Source organism: Notolepis coatsorum, assembly GCF_963971535.1.
Source record: "Notolepis coatsorum genome assembly, chromosome: 11".
In the NCBI taxonomy this organism is placed as follows: domain Eukaryota; kingdom Metazoa; phylum Chordata; class Actinopteri; order Aulopiformes; family Paralepididae; genus Notolepis; species Notolepis coatsorum.
The window spans coordinates 52586401-52610941 of NC_140175.1; positions in this window are offsets into that span (position 1 = coordinate 52586401).

Here is a 24541-nt window from a genome sequence, read left to right on the forward strand (position 1 = left end):
GCAGCTTGAAGTGCATCCAACCAAACTAACACATCCAACTGTGTATTATTGGAATGATTGAGAGAAGTTGCCTCATGTGGAAGCAGCTTGAAGTGCATCCAACCAACTAACACATCCAACTGTGTATTATTGGAATGATTGATTGAAAATTGTATTACCAGATGCAGAATGGGTACAATACAGTACGGCTCAATACACACAATTGTTAAGGGAATGCATAGGAAAAAAACGTTTTCTTCGCCCTATTTTTTTATTTATTTCTTTTAGCCTAAACTTAACCAGTTGGAAACCAGGGGTACAGTAATACAATTAGCAATCAACCAATCAATCAATTCAATAGACCATGCTCACTTAAAACAGCGCTGCTTCTCTCTCAGTCTGACTCCCCCGCTGTTGCAGACAGGAGTGTGTGTGTGTGTGTGTGTGTGTGTGTGTCACAGTGTGTGTGTGCGTGTGTGTGTGTATGTGTGTGTGTGTGTGTGTGTGTGTGTGTGTGTGTGTGTATGTGTGTGTGTGTGTTTGTGGGTACGCCAGCGTCGGACAGTGAGAGAGAACGCTGCAGTCAGTAGCAAGAAGGAAGTAGAAATTTAAATCAATCAATTAATCTATCAATCAAACCGCGATTTTTCTTTTGTTCTAGATTGCCTCAAGACCCATCAATTACATCATCCAACATTGTTTAAAGGGCTAACACATTCCCCTTGACAGAATCGCTTCATATTTAGTCGTTTAGTCGCCATTAACATATCCATTTGTAAATATTATTGGCCACCTTCTTGTGATCCGGCGGAGTGATGTGATGTGGGTCGGTTGTGGGCGGGTCCTGGGCCAGCAGCGTGGATTGTTGCCAATAAAGACGTGTAAAATGACTGTTTCAGCCAATCAGAATCGAGAAATTTGCATGCCGTTGTATAAAGTGTCTTATAGTATTCTACAAATGTCTTCTCTATTTCAGCTGGTTCTCTTAGTAACCTGTTTGTGTTTGTGTCTTTTATTGTGTGTATTGTATTTAGTTTCTGTTGTATTCTGATTCGTTTCACATATCTAGCCTTTTTCTCAATTTCTGTCAGTAATTCTTTGTTTATCTTTTCTCTAACGTCTTTTACTTCCCTAAGTGTCTCTTGGTTCTTTGAGTTTTGGTGTTTTTTCTCTAATTCTTTCAGTTTCTTTACTAAGTTCTGGTGAGAGTCTTGACAGTAAACCTTAGCAAGAATTGTAATTGGAGATGATTGAAAAATAGTAACTTAAAAATATAATGCTGTAGTGTAGATAATAAGATAATGAATTACTAGTATATGTAAATATGTATTTGGCAATAAAGACATTCTATTCCATTCTAATTGAACTCTCTTAACTAACAATATAGTAACTTAACAGTATGATATTGTATGATAGTAGGAGAGTTCACTAGGTAGACAACTGGAAGCAAGACGGGATCCCAGACAAAGTACAACAGGAAGAACAATATGTTAGACAGCCTTTATTGTGGCACGGCGGCTTTTTAAAACTATGTACTGTAGCCGTACCACAATAAAGGCTTTTTTTCTTTTTTTCTTTTTTTTTAATCTTTTCCCCCTCCTTTTTCCTCTGATTTTCTCCCATCCCAATGTTAGTCGTTATGCCAATTCCCAATCCCCTTCCTGGTCGCTGCGCACTTACCCCCCACAGTCAGTCTGGGAGAGTGGAGGCTATCACGTGCTTCCTCCGACACACGTCTAGTCAATCAACCGCTTCTTTTCACCTGGCAGCGCGGACTCTCACTGAGAGCGTGTAACGTGTGGAAGGATCACACTACCGCCCTTAGATCCTATCCGCACTTAGCAGGCGCCCCGACCGAACTGTAGGAGTCGCTGTTTACAACGACCCGGACCCACCCCGCCAGCTTCTCCCACCCTCTAATACTGCCAATTGTATTAGTGTGTACGGCCAGCCAAGTTGGTGACAACCCCGGAGCTGTGAGCTGGATTCGAACAGGCGAATCCAGCGTCTCCGGGGTTGGTGATGAACGCAATCTCCGCTACGCCACCTGACCGCCTCACAATAAAGGCTTTTTAACATATTATCTTTCCTGCTATACTTTTTGAGTGGCTGGGATCCCGTCTTGTTTCCAATTGTATGATGAGTAATTTAACTGTCTTATCTCTTTGTACATGTTGTGGCTGTCTTTCTCTCTATGTGTGTGTCCCCTTCTCCCTCCCTCTGTCTCTGTCTCTCTCTCTCTTTCTCTCTATCTTTCCCTGTCTCTCTCCACCTCCCCATTTGTGCCTCTCTCTCTCTTTCTTCCTCCCTCTGTCTCTCTCTCCCTGTCTCTCTCCACCTCCCCCTTCTTGTCCCCTCTCTCTTTCTCCCTCCCTCTGTCTCTCTCGCTCTCTCTCTTTCTCTGTATCTCCCTCCTCTTCTGTCTCTGTCCCTCTCCCGCTTCTCTCTCTCTCTCTATCTCTCTCTCTCTCTCTCTCTCCATCTATTTATCTCGCCCCCCTTCTCTATCCCTCTCCACCTCCCGCTATCTCTCCATCCCCCATCTATCTCTCTCCCTCTCTCCCATTTCCCTCTCTCCCTCCCCTTCTCCTCTCTCTCTTTCTGCCTCTCTTTCACGTTGTCGCTCTCTCTCTCTCTCTCCCCAGTCTGTTGTTGTATGTGAAGCTGACTGATGATATGAAGGTAGAGAGGGATGGTTTAGTGTCTCTGACGCGGGTGGTGGTGAAGACCATGGTAGGTCTGAAGAAGGATTTCGACAGTCTGGACACCACCGTCCAGCTCAAGCATGAATCCATCATCCACATGGATAGGTGTGTGTGTGTGTGTGTGTGTGTGTGTGTGTGTGTGTGTGTGTGTGTGTGTGTGTGTGTGTGTGTGTGTGTGTGTGTGTGTGTGTGTGTGTGTGTGTGTGTGTGTGTGTGTGTGTGTGTGTGTGTGTGTGTGTGTGTGTGTGTGTGTGTGTGTGTGTGTGTGTGTGTGTGTGTGTGTGTGTGTGTGTGTGTGTGTGTGTGTGTGTGTGTGTGTGTGTGTGTGTGTGTGTGTGTGTGTGTGTGTGTGTGTGTGTGTGTGTGTGTGTGTGTGTGTGTGTGTGTGTGTGTGTGTGTGTGTGTTGACGCGGAGATACACACACGTATCAATAAAGCGGCATCATCCTTTGGACGCCTACGCAGCAGGGTTTTTGAAAACCGAAACCTGAAGATCAGCACCAAGGATGCCGTTTACAACGCAGTATGTCTCTCCACTCTGCTCTATGGAGCAGAATCCTGGACCCCATACCGCCGGCACATCACCAACCTGGACGCTTTCCACATCCGTTGCCTCCAAAGGATCCTCGGCCTGACCTGGGAAGATCGAGTCCCCCACACAGACATCCTCAACAACACCAACTCAATCTGTATGGCCGCAGCTGTGGCCAAAAAACATCTTCGTTGGATAGGGCACACCATACGTATGCCTGACCACCGCCTGCCCCGCCAAGTCCTCTATGGCCAACTGAGAGGAGCAAAGCGGGCTGCTGGAGGCCAAAAGAGACGCTTTAAGGACTACACCAGGGACCTCCTAAAGTGTGCAAACATCACGCAGCTTGAAACTCTGGCACTCGACAGATCAGCCTGGCAAGTCACTTGTGCCACTGCAGTTTCCCAAATACACCAAACGAACCAAGACCGAAGATCTGAGAGGCGCACGCAACGACACCAGCGGGCGGCTGGCATCCCCCAGGTATCTGGCTTCCCTTGCGCCATCTGTGGACGGGTGTGCGGCTCAAGGATCGGACTCAACGCCCACGAGAAGTGGCACCAGCGGCAGCGTCGCTAACCCCCCCCCCTCTCCCCATCCCTGGAGCAAGCGTCATCATCGAACACGATGGACAGCTAAGAGAGAGAGAGTGTGTGTGTGTGTGTGAATTCTGAGAGAGGGAGAGTGAGTGTTTGATGTGTGTGATAGTAACCTTTTATTAGCATTATGGAAGAGTGGATGTGTGGGTGTTTTAAATACTGTGTAACACACTGAAGGTGTGTGTGTGTGTCCATTTCAGTCTTCTGGCAAAGGAATGTCTCAAGATCCACTATATCTCTGTGGCAAAGGACAACCTGCAACAAGACATATCCAAGGTATATAAAGACACACACACACATGGACACATTCACACACACATACAAACATTTTGCCTGCTGTCTCCCAAATGGCATGGATTTGACAGAAAATACAAAAATGAAAAAAAATAGAGAAAAACTCAGTGACATTAAAAGAGAGGTCCTTCATTCATCGTTAAATTCATGTATTTGTTTCCCCTCAACATTCCAAAGGTAGCTGTAGGAAATACAGAAATTAAAGACATTAAAACAACAACAAAAGCAGTCAAAACAATGGAACATTATAGTCAACCATGTCAACCAGTAAACGAATGTATTTTCCCCCTGGCTTGATTGATTGATTGATTGAAAACTTTATTAACAGATTGCAGAATGGGTACAATACAGTACAGCTCAATACACACAATTGTTAAGGGGATGCAGACCAGAGAAAGACTTTCGTCTTGTTTACATCAGGGTCCCCCATTTTCAATTCATCAGGACATATATGACATACATGACATACAGATAGACAGTACTGCTACATCTATAAATTTATGACATACCAGATTTGCAAATACAGTACTGTTTGTGATACAAAAAAAGTCTAGAAAAGAGTATATACATTTGACGTAAAAACTGTACATTGGGGGAGGTTGGGTAGGTGGGGTGGGGGCTGTACATTGGAGGTGGTTCGGTGGGTGGGGTGGGGGTTGGGTAGGAGGGGTGGGTGGGGAACACTGTAGAACTGTACAAGCAAAACTGTATATTTGAATATTGACAACCATACTTGGTCATTTACTGTACATTGGAGGGGGTTGGGTTAGGACATTTACATGGGCCAGTTTCGAATTGCAGTCTCCCGTAGGTGTTCTTTCACTAAGCCACTGTGGGTACTGCCATGAAGTATGGGAGTGGAAAGAAGATTTAGAAACAACAAGGTTTAACACGGCATTATAGACATCAAAACAGTGGTAACCGTTAAATGAAGGTGTTTGTTTTCCCTGTATATCTCCACAGTAGCTGCTGGAAGTACATATACACAGGGAGTGAGGAGCACTTTAAACTAGACTCAAGATACATTCAAACCAGGGGGGGGGGGGGGACACCATGGACTTTTACATTTAATTTATAGTCACGCCCAGTATAGAAACAAGCATAAAAGCATATAAAACCATACCAATAAGAGAAAAAGACGAGGCAAGAGTAAGGATAACAAATCAATTAAAACATGTGCAACTTGATTGACAATGGCTGGAGATCAAGGTTTTAAATTCTGAGAGAAGAATCTCAAGCTATTGTGAATTGACACTTCATATTCCTGCACTGCATGGGTACATTCCTGGCTCATTTCTCTTGTTCTCTCATTTCAACTGTTCCCTCGTTACCTCTTTTGTTGGGTTTTTAATTGTGATGCACGTTTATGCTCCGATTGTGGACTTCATTCCATGAGATAGGGCAAAATGCAGATTTACCCTGTTCCGGGCAAACTTGAGGGACCTTATGGACCAGCCAGTCATTAGAACAGATTCCATACGTTCCAAAGTTCCATTACAATAATGATGTAGTATAAGTATAAGGAGGTAGCTTACCAATAAGGGCCTTAAATCTACTGAACGCACAGAGAGGACATTGGAAGGTCTTCTTGCTTTATACTCCATTCTTAAAAACTGATGACCTGAACATTGTCAGGTGTGCGCTCATTATGTAATGTCCCCCTGACCTCCACCAGGCGTCCTTGGAGGTGCAGGAGCTACGGGTGCAGAGCAAGGAGCAGAAGTGCAAGGTGATCAAACTGACTCACGTGATCAACAGCAGAGAGCAGGACCTGCTGCACCTGAGGAAGAAACACGAAACAGCCACGCGGACCCGGCAGGAACGGTAGGCACCGACAAAAGAGACACGGCACAGCCACACGGACCCGGCAGGAACGGTAGGCACCGACAGAGAAACACAAAGCAGCCATACAGAACCACAGCGAGCGGTACAGTAGGTACAATCAGGGTTGGAATTAATAGACTCCATGCACAGAATATTTGTATAGTTCTCTTTCTTCCAACATGGCTGCCTGTAACCATTAGTAACCACTTTGGAAAGAAAATGCTTAATTTATGTACCGTGGTAGAGTATACAGGATTTTCTTTCAAATTATAAAATGTGTAGGGCGGCTGATTGGCGCAGTGGGCAAGGCGCTCGCCTCTAACGCAGGAGATGCTGGGTTCGAGCCCAGCTCTCGGCGTTGCTACCGGCTGGCCGGTCGTTCATACTAACACAATTGGCAAGTGTTAGAGGGTGGGAAAGCCGGTGGGTGGGGATTTGACGTTGTGGACAGCGACTCCTACAGGTCGGTTTGGTGACGCCGGTGCGACGGAAACAGGAAGTGACGGGGGCAGCGTGAGCCTCCCACGCGTTACTCCTCGCCACTGAGAGTTCGAGCTGCTGCGGTGAAAAGATGCGACAGGCTGCTTCCTCGTGTACCGGAGGGGACATGTGATGCAAGGCTTCTGTCCTCACTACAACCGACCAGTGGGAGGCATAGTCTAGCAACGTTCAAGACAGGGGAGGGAAGAATTGGATATACGAAATTGGGATGGGAGAAAAATAGAAAAATGGGGAGAAAAAGTGGATAAAAAAAAATATATAAAATCTAAAATGTGTGTGTGTGTGTTCTGTCTCCAGCGGTGTGGTGCTGATGGAACGTGAGAGTGAGATATGTTTCCTCCATGAGGAGGTGAAATCGCAGGAGGTGAAGCTGAGGAAGAGGAGGGAGGAGACGAAGGCCATGGAGGACGAGATGAAGACCCTACATTCCTCCATCAGAGATGAGAGCAGACAGATAGACCTCCGCAGGAAACTACTCCCCTCCAAGACACACCTGGAGAGAGAGACATCCATGCTGCAAATACAGGTAGAATATATACTATATATATATATATATATATATATATATATATATATATATATATATATATATATATATATATATATATATATATGACTAGAGGTCATGTCAGCCTCATGTCACCTCAGGTCAGAGCTCCTGTCTCCTCTGTTTCTACTTCCTCTTCATCCCTCCTTCTCACACATCCTTTCACTGACTTTCTCCTCATCTTTTTTCATATCTTCCTTTTCTCTATTCCTCCTGGTCCTGTTTCTCTTCCTGTCTTTTCTCTATTCCTCCTGGTCCTGTTTCTCTTCCTGTCTTTTCTCTATTCCTCCTGGTCCTGTTTCTCTTCCTGTCTTTTCCCTACTCCTCCTGGTCCTGTATCTCTTCCTGTTTTTTCTCTACTCCTCCTTCCTATTTTAATCTCTGGGGATGTCAGAAAATAACCTCTGTTATCTCTGCCCTACAGACACATGCCTCTGTACCGTAGCAGAGAGAACATTTCTATATTGGCACCATGACTGGGTGGGAAAACGTCTTAATAAGCACTTATCTTTTTCTAACCCCCACAGCCCTGAGAGCATTAAGGTCTTGAGTACCACTGTATGACCACACACTGCAGGGCAGATACGCTTATTCACCACATTTATTTACTGTATTTATTCTATATGTCTGTATTATTTATTATATATATTTCCCCCCACTCCTGTTGTTTATATTTATGTAGTTATGTGAATTATTTAGTGTTGTGTGGTGTCCGCGGAGGTCTTAGGGGACGACCTTTTGTTACTTTTATTGTGAAGGAAGAAGAGTTGAAGTCATGTTTGTTTACCAAGAATGTACAGCAGGGACGCAGTGGCAGTTGCAGACAATTACATCATGATGCACAAACAAGGAACGCGGGAAACAATATTAATAATTCGATTAGATTGCACATGCCGTGCAAGTGTGTGTCTGTCTGTTAGGGCTGCTTGATTATGGCAAAAACCATGTTGATTTTTTATTTTATTTTTACAATATTTGTATTGGGTTTTACAGTACACAAGTCAGGTTGTACACAAATGTACACAAGTATACCTACATACATCCCCTTATCTCTCTCTTAGCATCTTTAAGTCAATTTTTACTGTTATCATATAGAAATAATACATATATTCAATGGTACCTCCAGTAAGATAACTCATACATAATCAATCAATATTTTATCTCACTACCTCCTATGCACTGTAATTTTAAAAGCACTGCTCTGTTGTAATTCAAAACTGAACTTTGTAAAGAAACTCAAAGTTAAGAGTGATGCACTGCTCTGTTGTTAAGTTGTGAGCGACGCACTGCTCTGTTGTTCTATAAGGTAATTTGGAACTGTACTTTGTAAAGAAACTCAAAGTGTTAAGAGCGATGCATTGCTCTGTTGTATGTTAGAACTTTGTAAAGAAACTCAAAGTATTAACACATTAACCGCCAGCAGCAGGGGGCACTGATCCCCCTTCAGCGCCAGGTCTTTATTCAATGGATATAGTTTTAGAATGCCAGACTTGCGAGTCCTAAAACTATATTTTATATTATAGCTATGGATCTAATAACGCCATCAACTGTCAGTGAGTTGCTTCTGGTCAACATGCAAAAAACTGATTGTTTTTTCATCCGTACATTTCCGTTTTCTACCGTTTTGAATATGAGTATGGTTTGGGTGATTCTGAGTAATTCCAGGAAAAGACGAGAAAAAGGCATTTTAGTGTAATCCAGTCACCACGTACATTTTTCTGCTGATTATCTAATCATCCTGAAATCAACGGTAGATTATCATTATTATATCTCCTTGTGCATACATGAAATGGCCCTCGTAGCGGGCCCCCCCCCCACCGCAGCCAACGGTAGACAGCACAACACGGTCCACACAGATAGCTTTGATCGCGGGAGAAAGAAATAGCAGATCAACGCAAGATTTTATATATAGTCTTCTTACCTTGTCTCTGATGTAATGCAAAAAAAAGAATCCAATTATCTGATCGCCATTCCAGTTATCCACAGCGATCCTGTCCCCAACATTACCGAGCGTTACACATGAACGGGCAGGCGGGGTTAGTGTTCCATGCCATCGTTGTAAAGGCCTGCCTCGTCTGAGTATTTAAACCCCGCCCCCACGGCTCAGATCGGCTCAGAAAATACACCAGACCATTTCCCAATGGAGTGCAATAGCTCCGCAAGGCAGTAGAGGGCGGTGTTGACTGTCTGCCAGCTCAGACAGGGTCTGAAGGGTCTGCAGAGGCTGCAGCCATGAATTATGAATAGATACAGCAACTCGTTGTTGGCGCTGAACGCATGGGGGGCAATAACGAGTTAACTCGTTATTGGCGCAGATTGTGTTAAGAGCGATACACTGCTCTAGGGCTGTCCCCGACTAAGGATTTGGATAGTCTACTATGATTGGACGAAATGTGCAGATAGTCGACTATTAGTCGACTATACATTTTTTTTTTAAGTATAATATTATTATTATTATTATTATTATTATTATTATATATATATTTTTTTTTATCATTCCATTTGGGCTGTGCGGGTGCTTAATGTCTGAAGGAGTCGACTGAAGGCTTCTTGTCCTCTGCAAAAGCATGCAATTGGTCCACTGATGGATACATCTTGATATTTGTCTAGTCTAGTGTGTTCATTAGATGGGTGAAATCCTCTTTCAGTGTCTCTGTGCCTGTTTTCTTAGGCAGTTAGCCTCTGGTATAAGTGCCATTAGCGTTAGCCACGCTTCTAGGCCTCTTTTCTTTTGGAAAGAATGATAAAAAAAATATATAAAAAATTTGACTAAGAAGTTGGCAGTCGACTACGGCTCCTTTCGACCGATTAGTCGACTATTCGACTAATAGGGGTCAGCCCTGAACAATTTTATCACACTTTTTACTGTCCGTTCTATTTTATAATTTTTTTGCCTATTTTTAAACTGAATCAAACCGCACTTTTTTACTCTATCTAATATATTAAATTTTATTATTTGTATTACTGAAAAACTGTGATTTACCTTACCTGGCTACCTCTCTATCTTTTTTTATTTAATTTTTATGCTCGCTTATGCCTGTATTTCTTACTGTTGTGAAGCACTTTGAACTGCAATTTCTGTATGAAAAGTGCTATACAAATAAAGTTATTATTATTAATATTGATTATTTTGATTGATATTGAAATCACATTGATTTGAGATCATATAGCTCACATATCTCATATAGCTCACATAGCTATGATGACAGCTGAATTTGTTTTACCTTTTTTGTGTGTGTAACGTTGTACGGTCTCCTCTCTCCCTCCTCAGCTGTTGGAGTCTAATGACCATCTGCTGGAGCTAGAGAAGGCTCTACAGAACCCCACCCAGCAGAACAGAACCAGGGAACTAGAAGGAGCAGACCCCAGTACTGAGGAACTGATCCTGAAGATAGAACAGGTACAACCTTAAACCAGATGTAGACTGGTCCTAAAGATAGAACAGGTTTGTATTTTGTATATATTTTTTTGTATTTATTTATTAAAGGTCCCCTATCTTATAAATGGCCTTTTCCAGTGGTTTGCATTGTTTTCTAGCAATGTGGGGTTGTACCAACACTGTCTAGATGTGAAATGTCTACCCAGTCCCATTACTTCAGTTCAGCTGAGACAAGAACCTCCCCCACTGAACCAAGCCATTCTGAATTGACTTTCTCTCCTACGTAGAAAGGCGCTGATCTGCCACCGCCCGCCCACAATCAAGAGAGAGAGAGAGAGAGAGAGAGAGAGAGAGAGAGAGAGAGAGAGAGAGAGAGAGAGAGAGAGAGAGAGAGAGAGAGAGAGAGAGAGAGAGAGAGAGAGAGAGAGAGAGAGAGAGAGAGAGAGAGAGAGAGAGAGAGAGAGAGAGAGAGAGAGAGAGAAGATGTGTAACTAGGAGGGATATGAGGACTATAGGAGGGATATGAGGCCTGTGCACAGTATGTGTAACTTTTTACTTGTTCAGTGAGATAAATCCAGTCTGGCTTGGGTTTGAACAAGTGCATTGAAATCTGGCTTTCTGTCACTTTATCCTGCATTCTCTTCAAAAGTCCAACATTTCCCCCCGTCAGGTTTGGACAACCATCCGTTGTCACACCAGCCAGCTTGTCCCATTTAAGTCCCAACTTGTCCAAACATGCATTTACCTCCGTGAACAAATCACTCCCGGTGTTGTCCCTTTCATTGACTGCATGGCTGCCAGCTCCTCCGTGATTTTAAAGTCTGCAGTTATCCCACGTAAGAAGATGAGCAGCTGGGCAGTGTCACGTACATCACAGCTCTCATCCAAAGCCAGGGAAAAATAGTCAAAGTTGACCGCTCTGTTCTTCAGCTGAAGCTCCAGATTTTGTGCAATGTCCTCAACCCTCCTCGTTACAGTGCGTCGGGAGAGTGGCACGTTCTCAAATGCGCCTTTTTTCTCCGGGCATATTAGTGCTGCAGAGTCCAACAAACACTCTTTAATAAACTCTCCGTCAGAAAAACATTTACTACTTCTTGCGATTTTGTGGGATATCACATAACTTATCTTGACAGCTGCTTCTCTGGGTGCGCAAAGTTCTGTAAAAATTCCTTGTCGGTTTTGCAGTTTAGCAGCAAAGCATCAGACTCCCTTGCGCGCTCTTCATCCGACAAGTTATTGTATTTCTATTCATGTTTGGTCACGTAGCGATTCAAATTGTAATCTTTGAATAAGGTGACCTGTGTACCACAAACTAAGCACACTGCTTTACCTTTGACTTCTGTAAATAAATATTTAGCAGTCCATATCTCAAAATATATAATCCCTCCTATAGTGACGTACATTTGCTGCATGTCTTTCCCCCCCATATCTTCTCCCGACCTTCCTCTCTCTGCCGGTCATGTCTGACCTGAAAATGCTAAAAATAAATCTTTAAAGAAACAGCGTTCGTGACAGGGGAGGGTTGAATTGGATGATATGAAATTGGGATGGGAGAAAATATAGAAAAATGGGAGAAAAAGTGGATAATAAAAAAAAAAATTGCTCTCTGTGTAGCTGACTGCTCTGTGTAGCCGACTGCTCTGTGTAGCTGACTGCTCTCTGTGTAGCTGACTGCTCTCTGTGTAGCTGACTGCTCTCTGTGTAGCTGACTGCTCTCTGTGTAGCTGACTGCTCTGTGGAGCTGACTGCTCTCTGTGGAGCTGACTGCGCTCTGTGTAGCCGACTGCTCTGTGTAGCTGACTGCTCTCTGTGTAGCCGACTGCTCTGTGTAGCCGACTGCTCTGTGTAGCCGACTGCTCTGTGTAGCTGACTGCTCTGTGTAGCCGACTGCTCTGTGTAGCCGACTGCTCTGTGTAGCCGACTCTGTGTAGCGGACTGCTCTCTGTGTAGCTGACTGCTCTCTGTGTAGCTGACTGCTCTGTGTAGCTGACTGCTCTGTGTAGCTGACTGCTCTGTGTAGCGGACTGCTCTCTGTGTAGCGGACTGCTCTCTGTGTAGCTGACTGCTCTCTGTGTAGCCGACTGCTCTGTGTAGCCGACTGCTCTGTGTAGCCGACTGCTCTGTGTAGCCGACTGCTCTGTGTAGTGGACTGCTCTGTGTAGCTGACTGCTCTCTGTGTAGCTGACTGCTCTCTGTGTAGCCGACTGCTCTCTGTGTAGCCGACTGCTCTCTGTGTAGCTGACTGCTCTGTGTAGCTGACTGCTCTCTGTGTAGTGGACTGCTCTGTGTAGCTGACTGCTCTCTGTGTAGCTGACTGCTCTCTGTGTAGCCGACTGCTCTCAGTCTCTGTGTAGCCGACTGCTCTGTGTAGCTGACTGCTGTGTGTGTGCGTGTGTCAGCGTTTCCGTTAGCCGGTAATTACCGGTATTTGACCGGCAAAATCTGTTGAAGTCCGACATATTTAATCTCTCCGGTCATAATGTCCGGTGAAAATAATTCCCTCTAAACACAATTAGATTATTTGAATTGTATTAAAATAGGCTAAAATTAAATAGCCTATGCGATTAACGAAACAATCATTACATTTGTCGTTGCTTCACCAAGCAGCCGGTCTAATAATGACATCCTTTTGTCAGCGCGAGCTGGCTGCTGATATATTTGTGAGAAGCATGGCTTGGCAGGGTGCAGTACTCCAATTCAGCCATTGGCAATTCAGCTGTTGGGTGGGGGCGCTGCTGACACCGCTGCTCTGCTCTGCCTGCTCCATGCTTCACGTAAATATATCAGGAGCCAGCTCGCGCTGACAACATGATGTCATTATTAGACCGGCTGCTTGGTGAAGCAACGACAAATGTAATGATTGTTTCGTTCATCGCATAGGCTATTTAATTTTAGCCTATTTTAATACAATTCAAATAATCAAATTGTGCTTAGAGGGAATTATTTTCACCGGACATTATGAGCAGCACCAAGTCGTTGGGAGGTGGAGATATACATCACGGCGCAAACCCACGATAATGTTGCCGTCTCTCTCTGCCAAATTTCTCAGTTCTTCGCTTGATATAATTAATACAAATGTCCAATATAACGGAATTCGTTAGCTCATAAAAATGTGATTATAACAGACTGCTGTTTATTAAGGTCGGGCAGACTGCCCACCGACACCTCAAGTCGGCAGCAGCACGAAGTCTCGAGGGACTTATTTTATTTGGAATATATTAATGACTGTATATACGCAAAAGTAGCCTAGTTTTAAGTTAAAATATTATGATAAATGATGTCATTCTTTATATAGGCCTATCAATTGTTTTTAAGCTCAATAAACTCTGACCGGAATTTATCCCATTTGTCCGGTAGATTGAAATCTACCGGACACTCAGACCTGCAAAAAAGAATTCTAACGGAAACCCTGGCGTGTGTGTGTGTGTGTATAGCTGGAGGCGGCTCTAGTGCAGCAGGAGGAGCAGTTATTGGACAAAGAGCTCATTCAGGAGCAAGTGGACAGACTGTCTCAGCGAATCAGGAGCCAAGCTGAGAAGGGACTGCAGTACGCCCAGAAGGTTAAAACACACACACACACACGCTCTCCACAGCTGTGGGCATGAGCTGGCATTTCCCACAGAAGCACCTAACTAAATGTTTATTAGGAAACTATATCTCTGCTCTCTCCCTCCTGCTCTAACGGTGGGGCACTGGGTTATTACACAGTGCACGATATGATAAGCTTCGATACTGGTTTCTGTTATGGGTAAGTGTCAATATACTCCTGCTGGTATTAGATTACCAATACTAGTTTTGTTACAACCTGATAGATGATAGCAAACTTTACAGAATTGTGATGTGAACACAGCGTTAGCTAACATCCATAGACATACGCCAGTCACTCACCAAGGCACCTGCCCAGTTCTTCACTGGTTCTCCTCCAACCACAACTCAATATCTCTCCTATGACCATTATTCCTTCTAACCCTGGTCCGTTTCTGGTCTCTTGGTGTTACGTACCCCAGTGGGGAGACGCAACACAAGGCCACAGACAGGGTAGGTGAGGGTGCAGTGACACAAAACGCAAGAGACAAATTGCAAAATAATAATATTTATTTTACAAAATTCAAAATCAGCAACACAGAGAGCAAGGAGGACTTACCAGTGAGCACCAAATGAAATATCAAAAAGAAATAAAAGCCCCCCCCCCCCCCCCTTTACAGGCACGGACTTCTAAAGCTGGTGTCTTTAACAGTAGGTCACCTACGTGATGCAAAATGTAGACCCAGGGTATCTTCCTGTCCTCAATGTCCCTGTGTGCGAAACAAAAGATTAATATATAAGAAAAACAATCACCATAAGCTGGGTGACGAGGAATAAACAAATACACAAACAGGTTATGGGTAAAACAGAAATGTACAACAGGCAGGATCACAAAAGGTACAATAGTATAGGGAATGGCTAGAAAACAAGAGCCTTGACCAGCTCTCACACAAACATGAGCTCAACAGAGCTTTAACTAGCTCATGCACCAAACATGAGCTCAACAGAGCTTTAACTAGCTCATGCACCAAACATGAGCTCAACAGAGCTTTAACTAGCTCATGCACCAAACATGAGCTCAACAGAGCTTTAACTAGCTCATGCACCAAACATGAGCTCAACAGAGCTTTAACTAGCTCATGCACCAAACATGAGCTCAACAGAGCTTTAACTAGCTCGCACACCAAACAATGAGAGCGCTACCACAACACCACCAGATATAATTACCAACATACACCGACAGAGCCCTCGCTAACACTGCACACACAAGGATATATGAAGGGATGTGGAGGTTAATTGTCTGACGAGCCTCAGCTGCTGCTGCTGCTGCTGATTGACCCTGAGAGAAAGATAGGTTACACAGGAGGGAGACAAAAAAACAACAATACAACCTGCCTACATACATAACACATAATATATATTATTCCCTATACAATACAATATAATATTACAAGGATACATACATAATGATATAAGGACAGAGTCCGTAACACTTGGACTCCTAGCAGGCTCATAATTATATGGTTGTGGTCCGTCATATGTGGTTTCATATACATTTACAACCTCTTCAGTGTCAAAACTAGTGTTGGGATCCATGTTTCTTCAGCTTGATCTCTTCAAACTCCCCTCTGCTACGTCACTTCCAAAATGACTCCAGAAATCACTGTAGTGTATATATAAGTATATATATATATCTTTTTCTATGTCATTTTCATACACATTGGACCTCATTCTCGAACATGTTCATGAGTATCTTTGTAACTATCTTTGTAAAAGGTTCATACTAACAAATTTACGAAGATCCTCCGGATTCCTGAACGTGTGAAACGGTCTTCGTAGATGGCCAAAATCATCGCAGCTGGGTTCCCATGAATGAAAAACATCATTAAAAAACATTAAACATTCTCATACACCTTCATTTGCATACAGAACCCCCCGCCAGCTCCTTATAAGGAGAAGCTATCCATTGCGTCTGCTTCGCGTTGACCCTTATGGGGGAAATATTCAACAGGTAGCGCAAAAGCAATTTGCGACTGATCAAAATTAGATTAGATTAGATCCAAATGTATCATCAGTACAATACAACATCCAACCAGAGTGCAAATGTAACAGTAAAGTGCAATAGTAACATACAATACACAGGTGATGAAACTGGTAAAAGGCTTCATTTGGGATAAATAGTTGGTGATTGCGTTCGTCGATTCTACAGACATCCTCGGAATTAAATAATTATAATAATAAATACGACAGGGCGGCTAAGTGGCGCAGTGGGCAAGGCGTAGCCCAGCTCTCGGCGTTGCTTCCGGCTTGGCTGGTCGTTCATACTAATACAATTGGCAGTATTAGGGGGTTGGAAAGCCAGTGGGTGGGGATCGGACGTTGTGGACAGCGACTCCTACAGGTCGGTTGGTGCGCCTGTACAGCAGAATCAGGAAGCAACGGGGGCAGCGTGAGCCTCCCACGCGTTACTCCTCGCCGCTGAGAGATCGCGCTGTGCAGGTGAAAAGATGCAACGGCTGCCTCCTCGTGTACCGGAGGGGACACGTGGTGCAAGGCTTGGTCCTCACTGCAGCCGACCAGTGGGAGGCATGGTCTAACAACGTTCGAGACAGGGGAGGGTAGAATTGGATAATACGAAATTGGGATGGGAGAAAAATTGAAAATGGGGAGAAAAAGTAGATAAAAAATAAATAAAAAATGCGACAATATTTGTATCATTAACAATAACATTTTACATTTATAGTCATGACTCAATGAGGCATCTTGAGCATTACACACTGCAAATGACTAAATAAATAAGAACTAAACCCAATCGTGTGGATATAGTGGAATAGACTAACTAATAGATTAACGAATTCCATATAAATCTATAGCTTATTATCGATGCAGCAGCCACTGCAGGATACTGTACATACACACACACACACACACGTGCGTGTGTGATTGGGTTTAGTTCTTGTTTATTTTTTGCAGTGTGTGTGTAATGCTCACAATGCCTCATTGAGTCATGACTATAAATGTAAAACATAATTGTTAATGATACAAATATTGTCGTATTTATTATCATTATAATTATTGTCTGTAGAATTGAAGTGACCACAATCCCCAAGGACTTCTCCCAAAGGAAGCCGTTAAAACTTGGGTGCACACTAATACATCCAGACAGTCATATTTATTTGTATTATAATTATTTAATTCCATGGATGTCTGTAGAATCGAAGTGAACACAATCCCCAAGGACTTCTCCCAAATGAAGCCGTTAAAAACACGGGCGCACACCGGTCTGTCCGACTTACGACTGCCTTTTCGAGTTCATAAATCCTACGAAGGAATTTACAAAAAGAAGCCATTCGAGAATGCCAAAGAAGTTCGTAAATCGAGTTACAAAGGAATTTCTTGGTAACTTTCTCGTATTGGGATTTCCAACCTGCAATATGCTCTTTAAATTATTCTATTTGTATGTATTAGTACAGTGCTATTTATTTGTATTGTTGTTTTTCTGTCATCTTTGTACTAAATAACGATTGAATGCATTAATGCATGTGTGTGTGTGTGTGTGTGTGTGTGTGTGTGTGTGTGTGTGTGTGTGTGTGTGTGTGTGTGTGTGTGTGTGTGTGTGTGTGTGTGTGTGTGTGTGTGTGTGTGTGTGTGTGTGTGTGTGTGTGTGTGTGTGTGTGTGTGTGTGTGTGTGTGTGTGTGTGTGTGTGTGTGTGTGTGTGTGTGTGTGTGTGTGTGTGTGTGTGTGTGTGTGTGTGTGTGTGTGTGTGTGTGTGTGTGTGTGTGTGTGTGTGTGTGTGTGTGTGTGTGTGTGTGTGTGTGTGCGTGCGTGCGTGTGTGTGTGTGTGTTGTGCCCTCCCCTCTAGATGAATGAGCTACAGCGCCGTGATAAACAGCTGACTCGACGTATGTTGGCCGTGGTGGCTGAGCTGTCTATGAAGCAGGCTGAGTTCATGTATCTTCAGAAGGAAGTGAACAAGAAGGAACTACAGGTCAGAGACTACAGATTCACTGTTAAAACTCTACAAACTACAGCTCAGAGACTACAGATTCACTGTTAAAACTCTACAAACTACTGTATAGCTCAGAGACTACAGACTCACTGTTAAAACTCTACAAACTACTGTATAGCTCAGAGACTACAGACTCACTGTTAAAACGCTACAAACTATAGCTCAGAGACTACAGACTCACTGTTAAAACTCTACAAACTACGGGTCAGAGACTACAGACTCACTGTTAAAACTCTACAAACTACGGGTCAGAGACTACAGACTCACTGTTAAAACTCTACAAACTACGGGTCAGAGACTACAGACTCACTGTTAAAACTCTACAAACTACGGGTCAGAGACTACAGACTCACTGTTAAAACTCTACAAACTACGGGTCAGAGACTACAGACTCACTGTTAAAACTCTACAAACTAGATTAGATTCAAATGTATTGTCATTATACAGCACAAGTACAGTACAACGATAAGAGGTTTGTCATCCAACCGGAGTGAAAATGTAGCAATAAAGTGCAACAGCAATATACAATGTACAGGATATTAAATTGGGTACAAAATATACAAATTAGTACTATTGAGTGTAGTGCTAATCGGATGTATGTAAAGAGTTGTAGTATAATATGTACAGTGATACAGGAGTAAAGACAGTATGGTAGTAGTCATACTGTCCAGCAGCTACTAGTAAGAGTAGGATATGTATATATATATATAGATGTGTAAAAGGACTATGTGCAGGTAAATACAGACAGGTGTGGATAGGTATATACTGTATGTGGTGAGAATAAATATATATGTCTATACAGCATTTGTACATGCTATAATACAGAGCTACGGGTTATTTGCAGGTGTATAGTAAGTATATAGAGGGGTTATATGCAGTTATATTCAGACAAATTGATATATATATATATATGCAGTAAATATAGAATATAAATGTGCGTATATACTGTCGTACATGCTATCATACAGAGTATATGGGTAGACTACTATAGTATGAGGTGGTAGTTCAGATTATTATGATTACTATGATTACAGTGTAGGGCAGTTGTAGACACTGGAAAGCAGTAGGTAGGTATAAATTGAGTATAGGCAACCGAGTTCAAGTCCTACAGTATGGGTAACAGAGCCTAGGGTGTAGGCAATAGAGTCAGAGTTCAGAGTTGATATGGTGGGGGGTGGGGGGGGGGGGGCTGTCAACGTGGCACAGAGTTCAGAGAGATGACAGCTGAGGGAAAGAAGCTGTGCCTGAGTCTGCTTGACTTGGAGTGGAGGTTCCTGTAGCGTAGTGTCTCCCGGAGGGGAGGAGGGCAAACAGTCCATGATTGGGATGAGAGGTGTCCTTGACAATGCTGCGTGCCTTCCTCAGACACCATTTGTGAAGGATAGACTTAATAGTAGGGAGTGATGTAGCGGTTTTCACCACCCTCTGCAGTGCAATTGCCATACCAGACTGTGATGCAGTTGGTAAGTATACTTTCTATGGCACACCGGTAGAAGTTCACCAGAATCTGAGGAGACAGGTGGGCTTTCCTCAGTCTCCTCAGGAATGTGCTGGCGAGCCTTTTTTTTTTTTTGATCAAATATTTTTCTTTTCTTTTTCTTTTCTTTTTTCCAACATGAAACAAAACATATCACAATACAACAACAACAACAACAACAACAATACATAAAAAGACTTCCCAAGACAGTAACTCAACACCACATGACAAGACAACAACTGATACAACTGTACAGTGATCATCCTAACATGGACACTCGCTCGTTCTCTCCCCCCCTCCCCCCGCTCACCCCAGGACCTCAACATGAGTCACACTCACAATACATCACAATACATCACTCAGCAAAAAAAACAAGAATCAAAACAAACATTTCCAAACTTATATGCGTTCCCTCAACTTTGCCACTGTAGCCAACCAAATTACGATATCAGATTCCCTAACCACTATAACACGTGCCGTGGATATCTCCAAATAGATAGGTCAAGGTAGGTGAGAAACCATACCTTTGGACAGAGTCTATCTGGATGAAACCAACGTGAGGCAATAAAAAATTTTGCGGCTGTGAGGCCGGCCAAAATGAGTTTTTTCACCTGTATAGAGGTCGGTAATTTAGAGAGATCATTCAGTAATAATACAGAAGGAGATACAGGTATGGTTAGAGAGAAAATGTCTGAGAGCTGATATGTAACATTTTCCCAAAAAATCACAACAGGAGGGCATTCCCAGTACATATGCATAAATGTACCTGTGGCGCCATTTGGACACAAGGTACATAGAGATGACCAGGTCTGAGGGGAATGCGTGTGCCATTGATGGCGGTTGGTACCCACTTTCTGAGTGTCACGTCAAGTTTGGATCACATGTGTGATTAAAGGGCCAAATCTTAATTTACATTGTTTAATTGATATGTTGGTATACACAATATCCTGAAGTCTATATGGGGACACCAACTTCTCCTCCAATCAGGGAACAAAATTAACTTTTTGACTTACCAGCCATTTGGCTGGTAGATTTTAAAAACTACCAGCCAGGCAGATTTTTTACCAGCCAAAAATTTAAAATAGCTTTTTAGTATATCGCCATGTGTAAACAACATAAGGAATATTAGCATAATTTTGAGTGGACTGAAGGAATGAGTCAGCGTTAATAGTTTTAAATGAAAAAAATGTATTGAAACATAGAAGTGGGGTCGGGGACACACACACTGTTTCAACTCACCACCCCCGCATCATATTGTAGTCTAGTCTGTCTTCAAACTTCCACTCCGCTGATCAGGATTAGCTTGTTAGCTTACGCTAACATAACGTTCATTTCGGGCGATGTGGGCATAAAGGAATGGCGACGATGCAATGCATGTTAGATGCATTTGACCCGTTGTGAGAAGAAGAAAAAACCACAGACTTATTTCGGCTCGCAAAATAGGCGCACTGCTGTGTAGCTCTGCTCTCAGGGAACAAACTTAACTTTTTGACTTACCAGCCATTTGGCTGGTAGATTTTAAAAACTACCAGCCAGGCAGATTTTTTACCAGCCATTGGCGGTTGGCTGGTACTTATTTTGTTCCCTGCCTCCAATGGTCGCCAAGATACAGCTGCTTGAGCATCAAACCAAGTGATCAAAGGTCTCAGAGAGAAAGCCTGAAAATAATATTTAAAGTCTGGAAATGCTAAGCCCCCATCGAGTTTACTCCTTTGGGCAGTTGATCTCTTCAATCGCGGGCGTTTATTGTTCCAAACGAATTTATACGAGGCAGAGTACAATTTCTGCCAGTAACCAACAGGAGGAGGTAACGGGAGCATGGAGCTGATAAAGTTAATTCTGGGTAAAATATTCATTTGAATTATTGACGCACGGGCCTGTAATGAATTTTTTAATTTGGATCATCTGTTAAAGTCATTCGTAATCCTGTCACCCAAACTGGAGTAATTATACCTTACCGTCTGGCCAATAGTGGGGAATATTTCAATCCCGAGACATTTAAAGGCTGGTGAGCCTTCTTGACTAGTGCTGAGGTGTGAGGTTCCAAGAGAGGTCGAGCCAGGAATCAAACCAGGAACATTCTGATGACCAGAAGACCGCTCTACCTCCTGAGCCAATCGCCCCACGTTAGGTCGGAGACTCACTGTTAAAACTCTGGTTCTTTAGCAAGGCACTGAACCTCCAAGCTGCTCCAGGGGACTGCGCTCTGACCTCTGGTGAAACACATGTAGGGGAAGCGTGTAGCTTTATGCCAAGCAAGCAGTGCAAAAATTTACCGTAGTGGCGTGCAGTAATGCGCCTTTCATTTTCCGCCGCCCAGCGCCCAGGTCGCGCGGAAATAGGCTGTCTATTGCCATTCTCTTTGACAAACTCTAACCTTAACCAGCTCCTTAACAGCGCCTAAACTTAACCGTTCTAACCTTAACCAACTCCGAAACAATGCCTAACCTTAACCTTAACCTTAACCATGCCTAACCTTAACCATAGAAATTATATTGCCATTCTCTTTGACAAACTCTAACCTTAACCAGCTCCTTAACAGCGCCTAAACTTAACCGTTCTAACCTTAACCAACTCCGAAACAATGCCTAACCTTAACCTTAACCTTAACCATGCCTAACCTTAACCGGCGAAAGAATACACGTTAAAAAAAAATCACGTTAAAAAATATTTTCGATGGGATTCGAACTCGCCAGCAAACGAGCCATAGGATCCACAGCCATGTGGCCTTGCCAATTGAGCTATTGCTAGATACTGAATAAGGGGCGGTGACTTATATATATTGAGCTCCGCTCGTGTCGAACCAAGGCGGGATCTCATGCGCATGCGCGGGCACCTCGCGCGAGCACGCCGGCGCACGCACGCACCTGAGCGAGCACGCCGCCGCCGGTGCACGCACGGTAGCATTTGTCTGAAAAGAAGGGCGCTTTACCGCACTGGCGTGCGGTGACGAATGCGGAAGCATTTTTGCACTGCTTGCTTGGCATTAAGGAAAACGCGTAGGGGAATGTGTATGATTGATTGATTGATTGAAAACTTTATTAACAGATTGCAGAATGGGTACAGTACAGTACAGCTCAATACATACAATTGTTAAGGGGATGCAGACCAGAGAAAGACTTTCGTCTTGTTTACATCAGGGTCCCCCATTTTCAATTCATCGTAACATATATGACATACATGACATACAGATAGACAGTACTGCTACATCTATACATTTATGACATACCAGATTTGCAATTACAGTACTGTTTGCGATACAAAAAGAGTCCAGAAAAAAAGAGTATATACATTTGACGTAGAAACTGTACATTGGATTGGGTAGGTGGGGGTGGGGGGGGACTGTACATTGGAGGTGGTTGGGTGGGTGGGTGGGGGGGGGGGGGGTTGGGTAGGAGTGGGGGGGGGGGGGGTTGGGTAGGAGGGGTGGGTGGGGGACACTGTACAACTGTACAAACAAAACTGTACATTGGATTATTGACAAGACCATACTTGGTAATTTACTGTACATTGGAGGGGGTTGTGTTCGGACATTTACAGGGGCCAGTTTCGAGTTGCAGTCTCCCTTAGGTATTTTTTGAGAGTGTTTTTGAAAGTGGGTAGTGATTCACATTCCTTTACAGCTTTGGGTAGGGCGTTCCACATTGATGTGGCATAATTGCGAAACGTGTTTAGTCCATTGTTTGAGCCGAATCTGGGTTTAACATGATTTGTGGAGCTCAAGTTCGAGTTCAAGTTCTTTAATAGTTGTCATACAGAAGTACAGAATACTTTCATACAAAATGCTTCTTACTGTTACGCTCCAGAGACTGTGCTAGACAAGCTCCCTCTGGTGTTGTGATCGTGGTATTCACTGACCTTTGGGAAGTATTTTGACATGTACATGGGTACCTTGGTCGTGTAGTGTATCTTGTAGACCAGGCCCATTGCAAGTTGCTGTACTCTGTCGTCTACTCTAAGCCATCCTAGGTTGTCAAAGTGGGCAGGGGTGAGGTGGGTTCTAGGAGTAAGGTCAAGCAGTAGTCTGACCAGTTTGTTTTGAGATGTTTGTAATTTTGTTTTTAGCGCCTTTGAGGTGCTTTGGTACCATGAGGTGCAAGCATAGTCGTAGTACCCTTGAATGAGTGCTCCTGCTAGAGTCTTCAGGGTATTCTTGTTTACCAGTGAGGAGATCCGGTACAAGAATCGAGTTCGTTGGTTGACTTTTTTTATTACATTGGATGCCATTTTGTCACAGGAAAGATTTGCCTCTAGGATGGAACCCAGGTAGGTAATAGCTTCTTTCCTTGTGACAATATTGTCACCCACTGTAACTGAGAAGCCGTCGGTCTTGCTGAGTTTGTTATTTGAACCGAAGAGAATGGACTCTGTTTTGCCCATGTGTAATGATAGTTTGTTATCAGCGAGCCATATGCAGATTTTGCCTAGTTCTGAGCTGAGGGTTTTTTCAACCTGTAACTTGTTCTTGTCAGAGACCAGCAGGGCTGAGTCGTCCGCAAACAGGAACAAGTTGCAGTCACAAGCTGACGACATGTCATTTGCATAAATTAGGAACAGTAGCGGACCTAGTATGCTTCCTTGTGGAACACCACAGCTTACTGTGAGGGGGGGGGATAGGGTACCGTTTACCTCCACCATCTGCTCTCTCCCCTCCAGGTAGGATTGCATCCAGCTCACTGATAGACTATCAAAACCAATTGCTTTTAGCTTGTCAATCAGAATGGTGTGATTGACAGTGTCGAAGGCCTTTTGTAGGTCCAGCATGACCATGCCGCAGTATTTGCCCGCGTCCACCTCTTGTTTGATGTGGTCGTTTAAATAGAGAAGGCATGTGTCAGTGGAGTGGGATGTTCTGAAGCCAGATTGGAATTCGTAGATTAGATTTTTTTCCGCAAGGTATTTTTCGACCTGTTCGTATACAATTTTTTCCATGACTTTCGAGATGGAGGTAAGGATAGAAACAGGGCGGTAGTTGCCTGGGTCTAATTTACTGCCTTTTTTGTGCAGAGGGGTCACTCTCGCAATTTTAACTAGGATGGAATAATATTGGATGGATATTATGTGAAAAGACACATTCTAGTTGCCTCATGTGCATTCAAGATTCAAGAGGTTTATTTGTCACATACATATCAGGGCATACAGTGAAATGCGGTTGGCCATGCCCGCTTA